The following is a 16,510-nucleotide window of genomic DNA, read 5'->3' as shown; positions in this document are numbered from 1 at the left end:
TGTACGAACATCCCAGGAGAAAACCCATCAATTTTAAAGATAACTGTCAGGTTTCAGGTCTCCTAGAACATTCTATATCTAAGTTATATTTAAACCATGGGTGACTGAAGTTAACAAATTCTGCAGGGAGAATATTTTGCTTTTTTATCTGCAACTATATATGCATTGCAAAACTATTCTGCATCACATGATTTTAAATGAAAAAAGTATAAAATGAACCACACAATCAACATATAACTTTAATACTCCACATTATTTATCTTAATCACAACAGTAATGACCTCCTTGTCAACAATCTTGTGAGTTGAGGAGCTGATTCTCATGCTTATATCAGTGAGGAAGACAAGCTCTCCTCAGATGGCCTGACGTGGGTATGGAGCCTGAATTCTTCACACGCGAGTCAGGAAAACATAGACTGCTGGATAATTAGTCTTCTCAAGGAGGATATTGGCGTCTAGGCACATTTTCACAAAGTCCTAAATAATACTGCCTTTTTCTGTTTGCACAGTACTGTGGCACTGAAGATACGCAGTTTGGGGCCTTTGCTTCTTTCTCACATTTTGCTCTTCAAATTCTACCTTTCTCTTCATATGAGACTTTGACTTGAAGGTGGTTACTTATTTATGAATTTATTTATTTTATTTGAGACAAGGGCTTAATATGCAATTCAGGCTGCCCTTAAACTCACCGCACAGCCCAGGCTGACCTCAGAATCATGGGGATCCTCCTGCTTCAGCCTCCTGGGTGTTGGGATTACAGGCCTGTGTCACCACGCGCTAAATTTGAAGTTGGTTAGTAATGGCACACTTGCTAACATGATTCAGAACTACATTTCAAGAAGTGCAGATTTTCCTCCATCTTCATGAAGCTCATCTACAATCTCTGACTCAATTCAAGAGAGCCACGTACAGAACAGTCTTAGAACGTTTCTAGGAGGTGACGGTGTTAACTGCAAATCAGTTCATTCTCACTTTCAGTAAGGTTTAGATTATTTTCCAGGTTTTTTTCTTGCTAGTTGTAAAGGGCCTCCAGCGCAAAAAATCAGAGACACTTCAAATCCCGGCTCTTTCCATTGTTCAAACTCAGATCGCTTTCAAATCAGTTTTAGCAAGTGACTGTGGGGAAATAGCTTCTGGACTTGCACTCCATTTTCCCTGTGGTGCCAAGAAATCATGCCACCACTTAAGACTGTGGCCCCTAGGAAGGGAAGTGTATGAGACCCAGTGGGAAAGGAAAAGAAGACAACAGAAAGGCTGAGGAAGGGATTAAAGTAAGACAAGGATCGTCACCATCATTTTAGTTACCCGATGGAGCATCACCGGTGTGTTCCCTCCTTGTCTCAATTTTTTAGAATCCTAAAACACTTGAAAATGCATTGAAGCAAATGTGTGCAGTATATACACAATGAACAAATATACAATATTACTAGATAAATTTTAAAAGAGCTAAATAATTTGAGAACTATACCATGTTAGTGAACTGGATGACCCAATACTGCTTTTCTCCTAAAATTATTTTAGACATAACCGCAACCTAAATTCCAACATGTGTTTTAATTTAAATTATTGACTTTACTCCAAAATTTAGATGAAAGACAAAGGACCTACCTAGACCTAAGAATTTTGAAAAGTAAAACTTAGAGAACTTGCAATGTTTGATCTTTTTTTTTTAATTTTTTGCAATTTTTGATCTTAAGACATTATAAATTACAGTAATCAAGACAACGTGGTTTTAATGTAGAAATAGACAAAGAAAGGAAAGAAAAAAATTAAAAATTACTAAAAAGGATTCTTATATATAAAACTAACAAGGAAATTATACAGGAAAAAAGTCTTTTCAATAAACGGTGATAAAACAACTGTGTAATAGTATGAAAAAAATACTCATCCCATCCTCACACAAGTGTTTGTTTCACATGTCTGAATAGAAAAGCTGAAAGTATAAACTGCTAGAAAAAAGCATTAGAAAATATCAACATAAATTAACAGTATGTCAGTATTTCTTATTTTGGACACTAATGACCTGAAAAATGATATAAACACCAATACAATTGTAACAGGGAAACTTAATACCCCAACATCACAAATAAGCAGATCAACTAATCAAAAAATCAATAAAGAAATATCAGGATTGAACCAAATCTTTTAAAAAATAGACTTAATAATTATCTACAGTCTTCCATGCAACAACAGAATACAAATTTTTCTCATCAGCACATGGGACTTTCTCCCAATTAGACCACCTATTAGCCTGTAAATCATGCCTAAGTAAATACAAAAGAACCAAAATTATCCCATGCATATTAACAGATCACAGTGCAGTAAAACTAGAATAAATGACAAAAGATAACACAGAAACTTCAAATGGAAACTAAATAATATACTTTTTCAATAATCAGTGCATCACAGATTAAATTAAAGAAAAATGTTAGACAGTTTCTACAGTCATACCATATCAGTATGACATACTGGAACATATGGAACACAAGGAAAGAAACCCTAAGAAGTTTATGCTAGAGAATTCCCATTTCAATAAACAGACTAATAGTGTACCTCAAAGTCTTAGAAAAACAAGAAAAATCCAACTCTGATCTGAAGCCCAAAACTCTTATAAGAGAACAAATAATAAGAATCAGAGATGAAATTAAGATTTAAAAATTATACAAAGAATCAATGAATCTGAGTTGATTCTTTGAAAGATTAAACAAAATAAATAAGACCTTAACCAATCTTACCAAACTAAGGAAAGACCCTAATCTATTCTATTAAAAATGCAACATTGAAAAGGATCCCCTAAAATCCTGAGGATTATTAGCAGATACTTTGAAAACCTGTACTCTAATAAAATGGAAAATTTAGTAGAAATGGATAAATTTCTGGATACATGTAAGCTACCAAATTTGAATCAAAAAGATATCAAAATCATGAATAATACAATCAGTCAGTGAAACTAAAGTAATAAAAACATTAAACTAAGAAAACTCTAGGTTCTGACAGATTCACTGCTGAATTCATTAAAACTTCAGAGAACATTAATGCCAAAGTCTCTCAAACTCTTTAATTAAATTGCATGGGAAGCAGTAATCTCAAAGTAATTCCTGGAACAAAGCATTATCCTGATTTCAAAATCAGAAAAGGATTTAAAGAAAAAAAAATAGAACTATAGGCCAATCTCTTTAATTATGTTCACAATGGGGCCATAATTCATATGTCTTGTTGCTGTGCACCTTACAGCAAGGTGTCTGTGATTTAATTCTATTTAAGCAGAGAGACCGATAAAAGTGATTTGATGCATTTGTACCACCAGTGATACAAGCTACTCGATGGGACAGTCATTCATGAACCACCAATGGTTCAAGTGACAGAAATGTGTTAATGAACAAAGATGAAAAAAATCCTAAATAAGATACTGGCAAACAGGATATGCCAAATCATCAAAAAGTTCATATGTCATGATCTCATATGATCCATAAGAATGTAGAATTAGTTCAAAATATTCAAATCAATTTATTTAATACATCACATAAACAGAAGCAATAGATGCAGAAAGCATCATTTGACAAAATCCAGGGTCCATTCATAATAATAAAAAAAAAACCTGAGAAAATATGGATAGAAGGTCTTTATCTCAATCTGATGAATGCTATCTTTAACAAATGAATGGTCAACATCATATGAAACAGGAATAAACTGAAAGCCTTTCTTCTAAAGTCAGGAACAAGACAATATAGTGATCACTCCCATTCAATATAGTTCTCAAAATATTAACTAGAGTAATTAGACAACAGAAAGAGGAGCTGGGGATTTAGCTCAGTGGCATAAGCACCTCCCTTGCAAGTGTGTGGTCATGAGTTCCATCCCTGGTACCAGAAAAAAAAAAAAGAAAAAAAGAAAAAAGAAAAAGGAAAAAAAGCAACAAAAAGGATATGAATAGGTAAGAAAAAAGTTAAATTGTTGTTTGTAGATGACATGATTCTCTACATGGAATCCCCTATATTCTGCCAGAAACTCCTAGAATTAGTAATCAATTTCAGTACCATAACAAAAATGGAAGTGGAGGGAAAGAGGAAAAAACAATTGAGAAGTATTATGTATATATCCAAACTCCTTACAATCAGTGTAGTCATTATGTACTACAAACATGTACTAATAAAAGTTACATTTTGAAAAAAGAAAAAGAAAATTCAAGCTCTGAGTGGGAGTAACTACATGTAATACATAAATTGAATAACTACTTACATTTAGTATAAAGCCTCTATAATACTACAAAAATAAAAGCAGCTTAATAAAAATTGACAAAATTTTGAACAGGCACCATACATACATTAATAAGCAAATGATCAATATGCTAATAATTTTGAGTACCTTCTCACATATTATCATTAAAATACAAATTAAAATCTTTGTTAGTTATCTTTTTTGCTCATTTGTGGCAGGTATGTAAAAAGGTACTATCCCACCACTTAGAAACTCTATAGTAGACTACACACACACACACACACACACACACACACACACACACAAACACGTACAATTAAACATACATTATATCTACCTATGTCCTGGAATCCCTACTTAGGTCTTTACTTGGAATAAATAAAAAATTTTATCCACAAAAATTCTTGTTCGAGTATTCATAGCAGGTTCCTTCCTAACAGTCAGAAGTTGAAACAACACAAATGCCTAATGATGATGAATAGATAGATCTAGGAGTATAGCCCACTGGCTGAATACTTGCCTACCATGAGCAAGAGTTTGGTTTGAATCCCAGCACTGCAAAATGGATGAAAGAATAAATAAATAAATTGCAGCACATTCATATAATGAAATCCTTCTCAGCAAAGTAATAATACATATGAAAACTTGGATATATCTCATATATATATATATACATATATATATATATATATATATTATTGAGCAAAAGAAGTCAAACACAAAAGAGTCCATACTATATGATTCATTTTATATGGAGCTATAGGGCTAACACAATAAATCTAAGGTAAAGTTTAAGTAGCTGCTGCCTATGTCACTTAGATCATTGAATAGAAGGGGGCACAAGAGCACTTTATTAAGTGAGAAAAGAGCTCTATTTTTTGGTTGGCATGGTTATCACAATGTTATTATATAAATTTATGGAAACTCAACAAGTTGTAAACATAAGATGTATGAAATAAAAAGCATATTATGAATAAACAGAAACTATGAATAGATCAATAACAAGAATAGAGATTCAATAAGTAACAAAGTCTCCTATCAAAGAAAATCCTAGGACTGGAAAGTGGCACTGATGAATTCTACCAAATACTTAAAAATTCAATACCAATCTTGAATTTTTCAAAAAAAAAAACTCTAAAGAACTGGAAATACTTCCAAATTCATTCTGTAAAGTCGGCATTAACACATACCAAAGCCAGACAAAATACATAAAAACATTTAACAAAATTTAATATCTTTTCATGATAAAATATCCTCTCAGGAAAATATGTATAAATGAATGTACCTCAGTGTAATAATGGCCATCTACTAAAGCCCACAAGGAATATCTTATGAAACAATGGGAAGTTAAAATATTTTCTCTAAGATAAGGGTCAAATTAAGCATGCCTAGTCTCACCATTCCTGTTCAGTGTAGCACTGGAGCTACTAATGAGAGCAATTAAGCATGAAAAAAAATAAAAACATTCAAATCAGAAAGAAATGAATGAAATTGTCTGTATTTTCAGGAAATATTAACTTAATATATAAATGCAGAAAATCTTAAGACCACACAGAGACTTTTTTAGAACTAATAAACAAATTTGGTGAATTTGCAGGTTGTAAAATCAAGATACAAAAATCAGTTGTATTTCTATACATTAACAGTGAACTATCCAAAGAAGCAATTAAATTAAATTCCATTTATTATAGTGTCAAAAGGAATGAAATTATTAAGAACAAATGAGCTAAGGAGGTAAAATAACTATGCACTGAAAACTAGAAAATGTTGATCAAGGAAATTGAAGAAGACACAAATAAATGAAATGATATCCTGTGTTTATAGATAAGATGAAACATTATTAAAATATCCATTCTACAAAAAGTGGTCTATAGAATCAATGTAACTCCTACAAAAACTATAAGGAAATTTTCAGAGAAACTGAAAGACGTCTAAAATTTGAATGGAATTACAAAAGACATCAAGTAGTCAATGGTATTTTCAACAACAAAAGGAAAGGTGGAGCATCAGACTTCTGATCACAAATAATAACACAAATATATAGCAATCAAAGCAATGTAGTACTATCCTAAAACAAACATAAATGCCATCAGAATAGAATATTAAAACCCAGAAATAAACTTACATACATACAGCTAACTAATCTTTGGAAAAGTCATGAAGAATACATAACAGGGAAAGCATAGTCTCAATAATTTGTGTGGTGTAAACATCACCCGCAAAAACCTGAAATAGCAACCTGCAAAAACATGAAATTGGATTCTTAACTTAAACCATATAAAAAATCAATACAAAGTGAATTAAAGAATAAAATAGAAGACCTAAAACTGCAAAACTCTTAGAAGAAAATATAAGAGAAAACTTCTATGACATTGATTTTAGCATTGATTTTTTGTATGACACCAAAAGAACAGGCAACAAAAACAAGAAAACAAGTGAGAGTACAGAAAAACTAAAGAGTTTCTGCCCAGCAAAGTAAACAATCAGCAAAATCATAAAGCAAAACATACAATAGGGAAAAAAAACCTTTCAGACCATATAACTAAAAGTGTTAATATCCAAAATATATTAAAAACTCATACAAGCCAATAAAAAATCTGATTTAGAAATTAGCAAATGACATAAGTAGACATTTCTCTAAGAAAGACTTATGTATGAATAGCCAACAAGTGTATATAAAAGTTCTCAACATTACTAATAATTAGAGAAATAAAAATAAAATCCATAGTAAGATATCATATTATACTGTATGTGTTAGTAAGGCTCTTATCAAAAAAGTCAAAAGATAACAAGTGTTGGCAAAGATATGAAGAAAAGAGAACCTTTATGCACTTGTGTTGGGAATGTTAATTGGTACAGCCACTATGGAAAACAGTATAAAATCTCCTCAAAAAATTAAAACTAGAGCTACCACATTACTGACTATCCACTATTAGTATTTGTTCAATAGCAATGAACTCATTATGTTAAAAAGAAACCTGCACTTCCATATTCTTTGCACCATTATTCACAATAATGAAGACATGGAATCAACCTAAGTGTTTGTTAATAGGGGTGACTTGATAAAGAAAATGGGAGGGTGAGTACGTTCTGCACACTTGTAGAATAGAATATTATTCAGTTTTAGAAAGAAAGAAAACCCCATCATTTCTAACAACATGGATGAATATGAAAGACATAATACTAAGTGAAAAAAAGAAAACAAAGACAAATGCCACATTATTTTACATACAGTGGAATCTAATAGTTGAATTCATAGAAACAGAGTCAAAGACTGGTTGCCAGAGGCTAAGGGATAGAAAAATAGGAAAAAGATGGTCTCAGATTCTGTGTTTCTAGTTTTAAAGTGAATAAGTTTTATAGATCCAAAGTTCAGCATATCTATTGTACATTTTGGATCTTATTTACTCTTTCAGCTTCTCATTTACTCGTTCAGCTTCTCACATTATGAAAACAATATGGTGCTTGTGTGTCTGGTTTATTTCACTTATGAGTATGGTCTCAAGTTGCGTGCATTTACCTATAAGTCTACAGTTCATCCTTCTTTATGGATGAGCAATATTCCATTGTATAAAAACACCACATCCTTTTTTATCCATTTCTTGGATGATGGACATTTGGTTTGTTTTCAAAATCTAGCTGTTACAAGTAGTGCTGGTATAAATATGGTTACACATACCTCTGTGGTAGGTAAAATGTTTTTAGTTCTCCTGGAAAGATATCTAGCAGATGAATAGCTGGGCCAATCCTAGTTTGTTGAGGAATCTCCACACACACTGATTTCACTACAAACCAGAAACTGTTCAAATCAGAAACTGTTTAAAAGAAATAAGAAACTGGGATAAGGAAAAGGAGTAAAGAAAAAAGGGAAAAACAAAAAAAATAAAATAAAATAAAGAAGAAAGAAAAAATATGCATGTACTAAGGAGTAATAAAATCCAAGATGTGTAAATTTTGTTGTAAAAAAGAGAGGGGAAAAAAAAAAAGAAAAAGAGCTCTAACGGATATAACAGCAAGTGTGTTTGGGGGTGTTAAATAGCTGACTATATCAATGTTTTTGGAACATTGAACACAGCTGTTTGCAGTCTCCCTGTTTGAATGTCCACCTTGTGTTCTTTGATACTGTGATTTGAGGAACTATTTTCAAGAAGATAGTGTGTAATCTACTAGCAGGTGATTTCTTACTGTTATGTTTTTTGTTTTGTTTTGTTTTGTTTTGTTTTGTTTTGTTTTGTAGTTCTGTATTGCGTGTACCCTTACGCCGCTTTGGTTTGCTTTGTGTTTTTCTCTTTTTCCTCTTAAATAAAAAAAAAAAAAAGAAAAAATATGCATGTGATAGTCAAGATAGTTATACTACTAATTTCTTTTAGTTCATTGGAAAGAAAGATTTGTGCTAATACTATTTGAACAATTAAATGCCTAAATCTTGCACTCAACAACTAATTTAAAGATAACAACATAAAATATATTAACAATTGTTACCCATTATCTTGCTTTGAAATTGTTTTGTTTCTCTGTTTTTAAAAAGTTCAGCACTAGTGAGTTCTGCTGGCTGCATGCTGCATGGAAAGGACTCCATGAGACCCCGAAGCCATGCAATGCTGTAGAAATAGTGATTCCTGATTCCGGGAGAACATGGCGGACAGATAGCAGCAGCTACAGAGGCTCTCTGAGAGACCCAGCTTAGAATCCAGGAATGGTGTGGAGTGAGGAATCCTAAGAAAGAGGAGATATACCCTGCTGACCCAAGAACAAACTGAGCTGAGAGAAACCAACTGGGAACTCAATCCTGGTGCTATAACAGGAACAGATAAAGCCTCAGCATGGAAGCTGGAGCCCACGCCATTGGAAGCCACAATTTGGTTTTCCTGCCACCGCTGCAGCGTCTGAATTGGCTCGGCAGGGAGAGAGACACACGAAAGTTCTGAGAATGGGAATTGGTGAATGGAGTTGAGAATGGAACGGGTGGGGAGCCATGCATCGACCTGCAGTGAGTGAGGGAAACTGGGACTCTTTCACGATCTAGGAGGTTCCAACACAGGACATTCTGGGACCAGGCAGACTTGCCGGAACAGGGCACTGTAGTGACTTCAGTCACATATCCCTCTCTCAAGCGGGATTGGGGAGCAGTGCCTAGCCTATGTGACGCTGCTGGCTGAGACCCAGTAGGCTAGCACAACCCAGGTCCCAGCGCCTGGAGGTGTACCCTAGTGGTGAAGCCTTCGTAGGTTGAACTGGAGGGGTGGGCCCCACATAGGCTGCCCAGTCCATAACTCCCTGGTACACTGCAGTGGGCGGGAACACCTAGTGGGTGCAATTCAAACAGACTGTGGCAAACAGGGAAGGAAGCTGGGCCTCCTATATATGCTTGTATATAAGGAACAAAGAATATGGGAAGAGGGAGCAACAAGAAAGGCTCCTCGGCTCCCAATCCTGAGAAACAGGCAATAGCAGACACGGCACCAATAGAGATAAAGCGCTATCTCCAGAGCCTCATAGACAAGTTCAGGAATGAAGTTGTTAATGACCTGAAGCAAGACATAAGCAGAATAGTTAGAGAAATGCTAAGCACCATCCAAGAAAAAACAGATGGTGGAATTGAAGAACAAAAAAAAAGGAGAGAATTATTTGATGGAGAAAATAGAGAAAACATAGAATATGTGAAGCAGATTCAAAGAGATTACCAAGAAACTAAAAACTCTATCGAAAACTGGCATAACAGCTTGAAAGAAACTAAGGATAGATTATCTGAACTGGAGGGCAGATTTGTAATATGGGAGCATGAAATGAAAAACTTCTTAAAAATAACAAAGAAACAAACAGCAATAATACAAAGACTAGAAGATGATAAGAGGATCTACAACTTAAGAATTAAGAACATAAAAGAAGAGGTAGGGACACAAACAAATGAACTACAAAAGCTACTCACAGAAATAATCCAGGAGAATTTTCCTAATTTAGCAAAAGGTAAAGATACTCAGATGTATGAAGCATACAGGACCCCAGCCACCTACAACCCAAACAGAGCTACACCCAGGCATATAATAATCAAAATTCCAGAAATCCAATATAAGAACAGAATATTAAAAGCTGTCAGAGACAAGAAACAGATCACTTACAAGGGAACACCCATCAGAATTACAGCAGACTTGTCGGCACAAACCATCAAAGCACGAAGAGCATGGGGGGAAATAATTCAAGCTTTGAAAGATAATAACTTCCAGTCAAGATTGCTATATCCTGCACAACTGTCCCTAGAAATTAATGGAGAAACAAGGTGCTTCCAGGATAAAGAGGAACTAGGGGAATTTGCAACCACCAATTCAACTCTACAGAGAATACTGCAGGACATTCTAAAAGAGAAAAATACCAAGATTCCAGAAACAATGACAGAGAGGCCACAATGAATGGAGCAGAAAGTGAAATGAAGAAGACAAACTGACAACTAATGACAGAAAAAGAGCTCAACAGAAATGAGGCAAAGAAGATTGCATATAATTTTTAATACAGGTTTCCTAGATACACTAACTTAAGAGAAAAAAGAGAGAATTGCAGGCAGAGTGGATCAAGAGATAGGGTCCACCGAGAGGCTCTTTATAGGAAATATAAAGTTTAGGCAACAGCTGTGAAGATAGTGGGATTCATTATGACACCCATTCTGGTTCACTATTATCTACTTTTGAAGACCTGTAATGTTTCCCACGTTTTGGTTTTGTTGATTTCGTTCTTTACTGTTTTGTTCAGTTTTATTATAACTGATGATATAGGTAATTCTGTTTGAGATAGCAGGAGGCATTATGGTAACCATTGTTGATCACCTTGTATTATGTTTTTACATTATCTATTATGTCCACCCTTTTGACTTGACCGACTCTGTTCTGTTATGTCACATTTGGTTTTACTCTCTTCCAAAAAAGTAATAATAACCATGGGAGTGATAAAACCTAAAATGTGTAATAGTCATTGTACAAAAAAGAAGAAAAGAAAGTGCTCTAACCGATATAACTGCATGTATATTTAAGTGTATAAGATAGACAATGATATTACTGAGTTTTGTTGGATCATTAAACAGAACTGTTTGCAGTCTCACTGTTTGAATTTCCACTTTATATGCTTTAATTTTGTAACTTGAACAAATATTTCTAAGATGACAATATGTGATCCAGTAACTAGTGATTTCCTACTGTTTATTTTTTTTCTGAAATTCTGTATAACATGTACTCTTTTTCTGCTTTTTTTTCCTTTGTCTCCTTAAATAAAAAAAAAAAAAGTTCAGCATTGACAGCTAAAATGATTGTGCTGCTAATTATATTAGTTCTTGGAACAAAACAGCATTCATAGGACTAGATTAACTTTGCATGTTTTTATCTGGTAATCTGAGTAATTCTTTTGAAGATAACTATGCAAAATAGCAACTATAGTTATGTTCTTATCACCTTGTTTTGAAACCCTACATTGTCATTGTTTTTCAGCTCTTTGCTATTGTTATTTGTCTCTATTGTTTTTTCTTTTTATTGTAGTTTGCTTTGTTTTGTTCTGTTTTTCCCTCTAATACAGAAAGGATAGATGTACATGTATAGGCTATATATGCCTAGAACTTCTGCTAACGAGTTTACAAGAATTGATTTTATTAATTGTGATGGTATGAACAGCTACTTTGAAGACAATGAGATATTATGGTAGCCATTGCTGATTTCCTATCATCTTTCTGTGAAGTCCAGTAATGCTTTTATTCTTTGTTTTGATTGGTTTTAGTCTGTTTTGTATTATTTAATTTCAGTATGTGTGAATGTACAGGCAGCTATTTTGAAGACAGCAAGGAAACATTATGGTAGCCATTGTTGATTTTCCTATTGTCTGATTTTGAAGGCCAGTAATGTTTCATTCTTTTGTTTTGAATGGTGTTTTACTATTTTTGTCTTGTTTAAATTCATTGTGTGTGAAGATATGGACAACTATTTTGAAGAAAACAAAAGACATTATGGTAACCATTGTTGATTTCCTGTTGTTTTGTTTTGAAATCCTGTGTTGATTGCTTTGTTTGTTCTGATCTTCTTTGCTCTGTTCTGCTTTGTTTTATTCTCTTTGAAGTTAAAAATTTTTTAAAAGGTCAGCATAACTATACTTGATGAAACTAAGGAATACTGTATAATATACTTAATATTTACTAAGAGTACACTTTAAGGGGCTGGGGATTTATCTCAGCGGCATAAGCGTCTGCCTTGCAAGCAGGCAGTCTTGAGTTCGATCCCCAGTAACGATAAAAATGAAAAAGACAAAAAAAAAAAAAAAGAGTACACTTTAAGTGTCTTCACACACAAATGCAGCTATGTGAGGAATTGGATATGTAAATTAACTTGATCATAGTAATTATTTCATGGTGTATACATACATCAAAACATGTTCTAAAAAACATAATGTTGGGGCTGGAGATTTAGCTCAGCAGCATAAGCGCCTGCCTTGCAAGCAAGCAGTCGTGAGTTCAATCCCTGGTACCGATAAAAACAAAAAACAAACAAACAAAAAAAACATAATGTGCACCTTAAGATATGCAATTTTTATTTGTCAATAATTCCTCCATTAAGCTATCAATCAATAAATGTTATGACTGTATTCAAATTTTTTACATTCATATTTTTGTTTGACTTTCTCTTAATGTAACACTAAGATTTTCAAAGTACTGTCAGGAAAAAATATTCTGTATCATCACTTTGTCAGCAAGGAGACAAAAAAATTCTTCAATCATGGATTATAAAAAACAGGCAGTCATTTATTTTAGGAAAAAACACTGTTTACCCTTGATTTTATAGCTTATATGTAAATGCCCCCCAAAGCCTTAGACACTCAAAGGTGAGCTTTGAAGAGGTGATTGGATTGTGGAAGTGTGGCATTCACCAGCAGATAGTCTACTGATGAGTTTATAGCTAAACATCATATTGGGAGGTGAAGCTTGGGCAGTGGAGGTGGGTCGCTGGAAGTTTGGCCTGGAAGGGTATATCTCTCTCCCTCCTACCTTGATCTCTCACTGCTTCCCACTAGCCTACCATGGATTATTTCTTCTCTGCCATGCCCCTGTGCTATGCTGTCCTGCCTTGGAGCCAGCTGAATATGAATTAAAACTTTTACAAACAGTGAGTCAAAATAAACATTTCCTCCTTCAAGTTGCAAGTGATGGGTATTGTGTCGATGAATAACTAAGACAACTGCAAAAATCACTTTCCCCAGTGTGCCATAAAGCAAAATTTGTTATCTTAGTAAAGATAATGTAATGCCTTTGCAAAGTCTAATATTCAGTTCCCCAAAATAAACATGTTTTATGTTTACAAAAATTTTACACAGTATTTAAAATTCAAACAGATCTCTGCTAAGATTTATGTTCTTCATGGATAAATTGCTGTTTAGTAGACAGGTTGATTTTAAGGGAGAAATACTGGCCAGGATATTTCTGTTCCTGTGTTTGCTAACTGTTTGCTTTACAATTTTTTAACCATCTGAAATTCTGTCCAAGGATGGAGAGAAGTTTTGGCTGGCATTTTTGCTTCTTTGTCTCTAGTTTATACAGAATCAGATGATTTACATAGCAAACATGTAATTTGCTCAGGTAACATCATGTGGCTTTTTTCAGGAGAGCCCTCTAAAAGAAGCAGACCCATACTTTGCCAATATTTTTCATAAAATCTTTGTGAATATGTATTTTCAAATCAAGGGACTTCCAGAAAGGGCCAACTATTGTTGAAAACCTTTCTTCAAATTTCACTTATCAATATCTCTTTACATGGGAGATCTTACTTTAATTTGAAATATCTGTTATGACTTGTGTCTACATGTCCTCCCAAAGCTTCATGTGGTGGTAAGTGGGGTTTTCAGAAGTGGCTGGATCTAGGATGTATGACACTGAGATCAAATATGTGTTAATGGGATTGATTCATGGTGCCATGCCAGTATTAAGGCTATTCTACCTGGATATGAGTATTACCAGCACAGGGCCAGTGGCACAATGGATAACACATCTGACTACGCTTATGAGTAGTATTCACCCTGAAGGTGAATAGCCTTGATAGGATATAAGGGACAGAAAGAAGGTATCTGCATGTGACTTGCTGCTCACTTTTTGATGTTTCACCATATTTCTGTCTTCCTGCTTTTTACCTACCATAAAATGTTTCTCTGCTGTAGTGCCCCTCTGCCATGCCACTCGGCCTTGGAATCATCCAACTATAAACTGAAGCTTCTACAAATCATGAGCTACAATAAACCATTACTGTTTAACTTTGTATGCCAGATATTTTATTTAAGCAATGGGAGAAGTGAGGGTGTTGCTATGACTGCAACTGATCATGTAATTTAGGAGCCTTTAAACTCAGTTGGAGAAAGAGTTTGGAAAGGTTTGGAGATACAAACTAAACAAGCAGCCTAGAATGCCTCAATTTGTACTTGATAGGAGATTATGTTCAGAGCTCAGAAGACTAGAATGCTGATGGAAATGCTGCTGGTAAAGACCAACCTTCATATGTTTCCACTGGTAAGAAGGACTGAGTTGGCTGTTGGATTCCAAATGGTGTGTATTATGCCATGTTGGAAAGTTTGCCTGCATTTTGCTTGTATCCAGAGTCATTGCCCAAGACTGATTAAGCACAGTGGGTAAATTAATCTGGCAAAATAAATGTCAAGGTAGTGTAATGGGTCCATAACATGGCTAGCATTAGGAAGCTTTTAGTCATTTTTATCTTGAGAATCAAGAACGAAGAACTCAGAAGAACGATTTAAAGAGTTTTGAGTTTGATCAGAAAGGAAGATCCAGTAAAACTGTGGCATGCAAAGATGGAACAGAGGAGAAATTGGTCACTGAAAAGACTAAGAGGAAAAAATGAAGTATTTCAGAAGACGACATTAGAAAAGATAGCTTGAGGATATCACACCTTTTGCATAAAGGTATGTAGATGATTCTTTGGGAGACCACCGATGGAATGTAATGGTTTGTGTCTAGAAGTTCATCCAGAAGACTCATTCTGTTATAGGTGGGGCTTTTCAGAGGTGGCTGGATCTAGGATAGATGATGCTGGGATCAAGGTTGTGATACTGGGATTGATTCATAGTGCTATGCAAAGATTAAGGCAGCCTCATCTAAATGTAAGTGCTGCCCACCGTAAGGGTGGGTAGTCTTGGTATGATACAAGGGACAGAAAGTGGGTACCTGCTTGTTGCTTGCTGCTTGCTTTCTTGTTACTTCATTACTTTGCTGCCTTCCTGCTTTTTGCGCATCATGAACTGTTTTTCATCTGTTAACTCTTCTGCCATTGCTACTCCTCTTGGAGTCAGATGACTGTGAACTGGAACCTCTACAAACTGTGATCTACAGTAAACCTTTCCTCTTTTAATTTTGGGTTTAAGTTATTTTGTCTCAGCAAGAAGTAACTAAAGCAAAATCCAGAGGATTAAACACCATTCGTTTCATAAATATTCAATGAGCATCAACTGTACAAGGCCCAAGGTAGGGATAAATGTTATAACTATTCTCAAAAGACCACATTTCAATAATAAGATATTGTAAAATCATAAATACTAGGTTATATAATATTGCACTTTTTGTAAGGAATTTTTTCTTTTTCCAGATTTTGGAATATTTGCATACACATAATGGGATACCTTGGAGATGGGACCCAAGCCTAAACACAGAATTCATTTACCTTATACAAATACAGTGAAGGCAATTTTATATCATCTTTTCAACCTGCAAGAGTTTTCACTGTGACCCATATCATGAGATCAAGTGTATTTTTTTTCACTTTTGGTTTTATACAAGCTCTGAAAATGTTTTGGATTTCAGAGCATTTTGAATTTTTGAACTAAAGTATTCAATTTGTATCAGATTGGGGTAAGTGTACATGAAGCAACCAGTTGAGTGGCTTGTAATTCAGATACATCGATGGCTTATATTAGTGAAATGATAATGAAAATTGAGAGAATTGGATTCTATATAGTCCCTTAAGGCACCAGACAATTTTGAAGCAGTCTGTTGGAATGGAAGATGAACATCACTATAATTTCAAATTTTGTCATTTATACATTAAATAAAACAGAATTTCCTGCTCATTCAACTGTTTGAGTTAGGACTGAAGCTCTGGAGCATAACTAAAGGCACATAGTATATGACCAAATCAGGTCTTCGAGCACAAATCCATGCTCAGCTTGTGTTTACAGGATAATAACCAGAGATTGATTCTATAAAAATCAGATGATTGAGTGGACATATATAATGCTAGTTTGTGTCAATCAGCATAAGTTATTCACTA

At 34.4% G+C, this 16,510-nt stretch overlaps 1 pseudogene; it reads right to left on the bottom strand.

The window, feature by feature from the left end:
* Positions 1-288: 288 nt before the first annotated feature.
* LOC100723096 (CGG triplet repeat-binding protein 1-like) lies at positions 289-15,515 on the bottom strand (annotated as a pseudogene).
* Positions 15,516-16,510: the final 995 nt, after the last annotated feature.

The sequence above is a fragment of the Cavia porcellus genome, unplaced genomic scaffold (assembly GCF_034190915.1).
Source record: "Cavia porcellus strain 051 isolate PalLab524CR breed Dunkin Hartley unplaced genomic scaffold, mCavPor4.1 scaffold_3, whole genome shotgun sequence".
NCBI lineage: Eukaryota > Metazoa > Chordata > Mammalia > Rodentia > Caviidae > Cavia > Cavia porcellus.
This window is presented reverse-complemented; position numbering and strand designations above follow the sequence as displayed.